Raw genomic sequence first — 7843 nt, 5'->3', positions numbered from 1 at the left:
GGTACCCGAGAACTGCCCTCTCGCCATCTGGGACCCTTTGGGGGATGTTTGAGAGCCAGTTTTGACCCAAGGGACCAGGCCAGGCCGAGGGACCCCACTGGTGCATATTTCCATGCACTGGCCCTCCAGTAAAAAATATTAAAGAAACCTTTTCATTTTAATTCTCTGCTCTGCATCACTATTTAGAATGGGGTACAGCAAATCAGTCCCGTTGAGCAGTTTTCCAAACTTCCTGATGAGAAGAATCACCTAGATCTTTGTTTAAAATACAGATTCTCATAAACCTCCCCTAAAGATTCTAATTCATCAGGTCAGAAGGAGAGCCCCAGGTAATCTATTTTTAACAAGAGCACGAGGTGATTCAGATCACTGGTTGAAGAAATATTTCCCTCAGTATTCAAGTGATAACTGATTCTTGATTCTCAATGTGGTATACATGTGTGTGCATGCGTGTGCATGTGTGTATTATATATATACACACACATAATGTAATTTTTGTTAAAATGTTCGTTTTAAATTGACAAATATGTATTTAAAAACTCAGACTTTATTAATAAAGACTTTATTTTTTTTTAAAGACTTTATTTTATTGAAGTCTTTTATCTTTCCTACCTGCTTTCTCCTTAATGCCTTCTACATTCCTGAACCCACCCCAGAACACCCCCCAAAAAAGCTTTCTGAATTTATGGAAATTGTTTTTTTCTAAGTAAATACTTAGTTTCAGAAGACTTCAAAATTCTGTTTGCCACTCCAAATGCTACTACCCCAGTATATGTGGTGGTACCTCTCTCTCTCTCTCTCTCTCTCTCTCTCTCTCTCTCTCTCTCTCACACACACACACACACACACGTGATTTTTATAACCTGTCCTCCACTTATCATCCTTTCATTAAAGGAAAAAAGAATAGTTCTATGAGAATGGAGATGTATTTTGTTTTTAAAAATTAAGTTCTAAAAATAGTAAAAACTTATCTGTCCATATTATGTTTCACAAATTATGGAGTAAATTGTTTGACCTACTTACCTCAGGGAAACAGATTTATAAGGTATCATGACTATATACCTAAATTGATTTCATGCAAACTAAAAAAAAATTTTTTAAACGTTTTAATTGGTTTGCCTACTTTATCTAAGTCCTAACTTTAGGTAGCCCACTGCCTGAATGGTAGTGGTAGCCCACTGCCTTATGCCAGGTGACATGACCAGCCTTAGTACATTGAAGTTCTAGTACCTACCAGACACATAGTAATACCAATTATGTATTACCGCTGTGGAAGGTGCCTTTTATCATTTAACTCTGATAAAACCTTCAGATTTGGAATTGAGGACACCGAGGTCTTGTTTAATGTCATGAAGCTAATTAGTGTCAGAACTAGTCCTAGAAGACAAGATCCCCTTAACTTGTAAGTGCTTTTATTAGCATGTTCTATGCTTCTTAGTTCAAGTCAAGGTATTCAGGATCATCATTAGAATTAGCCTCTAATTGGAACCCTAAGCCTAACATGTTTTTTCCTGGCAATCCAGGTTCAGGCCGATGGATGGGACTTATGAAATCCTAACCAGATGCTGGAGATAATAACAGTCTGGCTGATCCAGGCCTGCACTGGTCCAAAGACCCATGACTCTATTGCAGTGAAGTAATAGCAAGCAGGAACTGCTCCCTGAACAATTCCTGCATTGCACCATTTAATTCATGTATGTCAACGTAAACATGATTTACTCTCCTAGAATTCAGTGGGAGTATGTTTGGTTAACTAATGTATATCAGCAATTGGGGCGGAACAAAATAATTATGGTATATGTGCTACATTCTTCCTGCCCACTTAGCAGGAACTGAGGGCTAAATTCCTCTAAGGATGGAAATGAGACTAATATAAGCTATATATGGAAAGCTGACTTTGTCAGAACTAAAGTAAATGAAGCGTTTTGTAGCCAGAAAGGTTTATGTTTTGGAAACAACTATACTTGAAGGGAAGTACCCATTTCCAACTTCACAAAGAAGAGATTTTTAGTCTTGGCCAGTGTGGCTCAGTTGGTTGGAGCTTTGTCCTGTACAACAAAGTTCCCAGGTTCAATTCCTGATCAGGGTACATATGAGAGACAGCAGATTGGATCTTTCTTTCTCTCTCTCTCAAATCAATAAACATATCCTCGGGTGAGGATTAACAAAAAAAAAAAAAAGAAAAAAAAAGAAGAGATTTTAAAACAAACTCACATGGCTAAGTAAATGATGATATGCCCAAATAAATAGTATGCAGGTACTAAAAGGAAAGAGAAATAATTCTATGCACTAATACACAGCATTTCTGGAAGGATGGACAATTCAAAGAAGACTAGAGAATTTCACACTCTTCAAGTTGAGATGTTTCTTGGGCATTCCTATTTATCTATGGTAGTAAATAAAACTATTCAAATATCCTGGTTATTGTTCCCTCTGGCAATGACAGAACTGTTGTTTCTCTGCCCCCTTGAATGTGGGACTTGCTGCAGCCGATGAAGTGTGAGCAGAAGTGATGGAAGCTTTAAGAGCCAATACATGTTTCCCCATGTTCTCATTTCCCTGCCCTGGTGACCAGCAACATTCCAGTTAGTGCTTGCTCCTTCAACCTGGATCCAAGAGTGAGAACTTGGAGCAGGGCCAAGCATAAGAAAAAAAATGTCTTTTATATCACTGAAATTTGGGCTTCCATGTTGTCACAGCACAGCCTGGTCTATACTGACTGAAAATCAGCTTCTAAGCAGTTCTTCACTGAAGATTCCAGTGACTGTTCCTGGAGAAGGCTACAGAAATGGACACAGAATTAGGCCTTGTGCCCAGGACTGAACTCTCTCATCTGTTTGTGCTACGCATGGAGGGGAGCCTCACTGCCCAAGTGCTCCCCAAGTTTTCCCCGGATATACCATCCCACCCGACACAAATAACCAAGCCCAATCCACCACATACTTCTCGTTTGTCTGTAAGTCTATAGGCCTCAATGTTTTCTGCCAGTCAATGCATTTACTGTTCTGGCCAGTTTTTACTGGTTCTGCAGAGGGAAGAGGTGGGCCTCTGGTCCCAATGACAGCTGGTCAGAGCTGTCAGAAAGGGAGACAGGGCAGCTCTGGTCCCACAGGTGAGAGGAAAACTATGAGAGAATTTCACTGAGGTTTGTGGCTTGTTTACTTCCAAATTAAACACAGTTAACCACTCCAAATATTAATTTCCTTCCAACGCCACCTATATTTCCTATGTGAAAATTCCATATTTCCACTATTTATATAACACTCACTCTATTTTTTGTGTATGAATTGACACCACTAGCCTTATTACACTAAGAGTACATGGCCTCTCTCTGCCTTAAGGGACATTTTTAAAACTTTCTTACATTAACTGTAACTGGCAATAAAGTGCATTGTTCTGACATTGATTCAAATTCCACCACCACGCCCCCCACTACCCCCACAGCTATAAAGAAAAGAGGCTCCATTTACTCTTTCCCCTGCAAATGAGGGAACTGAGAACCCAGATAGATTCACTGTCTTTTGATCAAAAGCCAAGACAGAGCTGGGACAAAACCTCAGGTCTTTAGATTCCTAAAGCTAGTTCCCATCCACCTCCAAATGTCAACTTCTATACAGAGTTAGACATTGATGGCCACCGGACATTGCCTCACCCATTGGCCCATGCCCTTACCATTCTAATTTTTCAGGAATTTCTTCCTATTTCCCTTATAATTTTGTATAGCTGTCTGGCCACTCAGCTGGAAACTCTCTCATCACAAAGAAGACAGCAGTGATGTTATAGCTGAACTCATATAAACTAGTTGACATATATTCTCATGCGCACGATTGGCTCAGATCCCAATGGGTAAAAAGTGAAAACTTCAGCTATGAAGAGATAATAGAGGGACCCCAGAAGGAATATTTATGATACTAATTTGATCAAAAAGTGATAGCTTTTAGATAAATTTTCTTAATGACAAAACTATAGCTAATTCTTTTCCTGTCTAAAGTGATTATCATGTAGGGAGGGTATGATAAAACTAGTGACTCAGTGCACGGATTTGTGCACATTTGAAAGGAAATTAATTAAAAGGTGGCTGGCAGGGCGGGACTCGGTGAGAAGGGCAGGACACGCCTTGGAGCCAACCTCCTGCAGCCCCTCCCCCTCCCTGGCCAGCCACACCTGGGGTGGCTCTATGGGTCAAAGGGCATCTGTGGAGTAAGCGGGGGTCCGTCCTGCAGGTGGGGTCCCTCGGCCTGGTCTGCGGAGATCAGGCCAAAACTGGCTCTCTGAAATCCCCTGAGGGGTCCTGGGGTGTGAGAGGGCACTCTGCAAAGTTGCTGTTGTACAGGGTGTGGAACACAAACGCAAGTGTGCAGTAAACCAGATTCAGGGCTGACAGTGTCCCAGCAACAACATAACCCACGGCCGAAGGTGGAATTGCATGGCCCCTCGAGGAGTTGGGCTCCCTCCTCTCTGGTTTCGGGTTGCATCACCTGAGAACTGCCACTGTCAAGTCACTGCAGCTCAGCAGCTCCTGTGTTGAACGACTGCCCTCTGGTGGTCAGTGTGCATCATAGTGGCCGGTTGGATGGAGGGAGGGACACTTAGCATATTAGCCTTTTATATATATACTAGAGGCCCGGTGCACAAAAATTTGTGCACTCCAGGGGGGTGAGGGGGGTCCCTCAGCCCGGCCTGTGCCCTCTCGCAGTCTGGGACCCCTCAGATGACCACCTCCTGGCTTAGGCCCGCTCCCCGGGGGATTGGGCTTAAGATGGCAATCAGACATCCTTCTGGCAGCCCGGCAGCCCTCTGGGGATGTCCACGTGCCAGTGGGGAGCAGGCCTAAAATGCAGTCGGACATCCTTAGAGCTGCTGAGGAGGCAGGAGAGGCTCCCATCACCACCACTGTACTGGCAGCCATCAGCCTGCCATGTGAGAGCTCCTCCCATGTGAGAGCGCCCTGACCACCAGAGGGCAGCTCCTGCCTTGAGCGTCTGACCCCTGGTGGTCAGTGTGTGTCATAGTGACCAGTCATTCCCAGTCCTTCTGCTGTTAGTTTGCATATTACCCTTTTACTATATAGGATAGAGGCCTGGTGCACGGGTGGGGGCCAGCTGGTTTGCCCTGAAGGGTGTCCCGGATCAGGGTGGGGTCCCGCTTGGGTGCCTGGCCAGCCTGGATGAGGGAATGATGGCTGTTTGCAGCTGGTCACACACCCTTCAGGGTGGGGGTCCCCACTGGGGTGCCTGGTCAGTCTGGGTGAGGGGCTGAGAGCTGTTTTCAGGCTGGCGGGTGACTGAAGCTCCCAACCTCTCCTTTTTTTCTTTTTTTTTTTTTTTTTTTATTCTGGGATTTATTTACCTTCTATGGCTGTCACTGGAACTGAGAGCCAGCTTTAGCTCTGAGGCTCGGCTCCAGCGCTGAGACCTCGGCTGCTAAAGCAGGTATCTGGGTTTGTTTGGCTTCTATAATTGAAACGCTGTTGCAGCTCCAGCTCCAAGGCCGGCTGACTGAAAGCAGGTTTCTGGGGTTTGTTTAGCTTCTGCAATTGCAACATTGTTTCTTAGAGTGCAGCTCAGAGGCCAGCAGCGGCAGGCGGGGAACCTTGGCTTCCTCCATCACTGGAGCAAGCAAGCCTCCTGTTCGCTTCAGCTGCCTGGCTGCCAGCCGCCATCTTGGTTGGCAGTTAATTTGCATATCACCCTGATTAGCCAATGGGAAGTGTGACGGAGGTACAGTTAATTACATGTTTCTCTATTATTAGATAGGATAGATATGTGCTCCTGAAAAGATAGATGCAACCAGATCTAATATTTTCATCCCCTATTTCAGAGTTTTGCAACCTTTCAGACATCATTGCACTAACAGAAAAAGTATTTGTATGAAACATTGAAGAAAATGTGAGAGGCTGTTCAGTCTACGGCAACCATCCCTGGGGGCTCAATAACCAAATCCTACCTGTCCTGCTCTGAGGCCTCAGAGGATAAATATGATTGGGAAGCTTTATTCTGTGGTGGCTAGTGTTCTTAAATATAATTTCATATACACTAAGTGGCCAGATTATGACTACCTGACGTTTGTAGGCAAATTAGCTGTACACTGCATCGTATGGGATATGGAAGCCGAAGGCCTGTTCGAACACCTTTGCTGTCTGCAGTTACCAAGATAAAATGTCTCCAATATGCACAGAACACAAGGATTGGATAGTTGAGCATTGGAAAAAAGTCATGTGGTCCAATGAATCACATTTCCAGTTGCATCATGCAGATGGCAGAGTGAGAATTTGGTGGAAACAGCATGAAAGCATGCACCCCACATGCATGAGTACAACCCTTCAAGTTGGTGGGGCCAGTGTTATGATTTGGGCCCTTTAATTCGTGTGGAACAATGTCTGAATAGCACAACATACCTAAGTATCGTTGCTGATCATGTTCATCCTATCATGTTGATGGTGTATCCCAATGGAGATGGCTTCTTCCAACAAGACAATGTGCCATGCCACGGTGCTCGTATTGTGCAGGAGTGGTTTCAAGAACATGAGGGAGACTTTACCTTGCTTAGGTGGCCCCACAATCACCAGATCTCAATCCAATTGAGCATTTGTGGGATGAAGTGAAAAGAGCCATCAGGCAGCTGTTTCCACAACCATCAAATCTCACAGAACTGGACAGTGCTATTCATCAGGCATGGTGTCAGATTCCTCGCATCACCTTTCCACATCTCCTGGAGTCAATGCCAAGAAGAATCGCCATAGTATTGAGGCAAAAGGTGGCCCAACGAAGTACTGATGGGGTGGTCATAATAATCTGGTCACTCACGTTCAAATATATCCCACGTTCAAAGGCTGTTAAATTGCGTTGTTTACCCATATCTTCAGAAAAAAAAATCACTTCTACTGTGGTAAACAACCTGCTTCCCTATTTATAATGGTCTGGCCCTCTAGCAACTTTAGCGCGAAATTATAGCTAATTTGCCTACAAACGTCAGGTGGTCATAATAATCTGGCCACTCAGTGTATATATATATATACACACACACACACACACATACGTACATGTATACAGATACACAATTATCTTAAATATCATGTATATTATCATATCATATATATACCTAAGTAAAGATATATAAGTGTGTATATAAACATTCGTAAGGGTCCACAAAAGGCTGGGAAAGCCATCAGGCCGCTCGCTAAGTCTGACCCTGAGTAAAGAAGACAGAAGCAAATGTTAGGTGAAAACGTCCTAGACTAACATGTGGAGTCTAGTAAAGGCTTTTAGCAAAGCAGGTGGGGAATCCTTCAGCCTAAATCAGCTGTCAAAGAAGTTCCCCATCTCCCAGGAATTGATCAGCCCTAGTGTTCCTACTTCACTCAATGACTGCCTGGGAGCCGCCCGTGGGAGGAGTGGCCTCGTGTCAAATGCTGCGCAGGATTTCACAGTCTCTGCAGTGGACTATTTTCCATACACACAACTCAAAGGCTAACATAGGCCAAATAAACAAGGCATGCGGCCTATGGGCCACGAGTTTGACATGCTTGCCATGGTTTCAGAGCTTGATGAAAAAATGTTCTCGCCCTGGCCTATGTGGCTCAGTGGTCAGAGTGTCAGACCTTACACTGAAAGGTCCGGTCCTGAGTTCCTTCCCTGCCCAGGCCTGGACACCTGCAACCAATCCACATGTCTCACATCTCTCTCCCTCCCCCTCCACCTCCGCCTGCCCTCCGACTCTGTCTAAAAATCAATGGAAAAAATATCCTCGGGTGAGGATAACACCAATTTCTCTAAATGATATGGTGCAGCAATAGTTACAAAGAAGGTGACTCATGGGATGCTTTGGCCTCTCCCTTACGCTG

This window comes from Myotis nattereri (assembly GCF_964212035.1).
Source record: "Myotis nattereri genome assembly, chromosome: 2".
Lineage (NCBI taxonomy): Eukaryota > Metazoa > Chordata > Mammalia > Chiroptera > Vespertilionidae > Myotis > Myotis nattereri.
Note: the sequence above shows the minus strand (reverse complement) of the source record.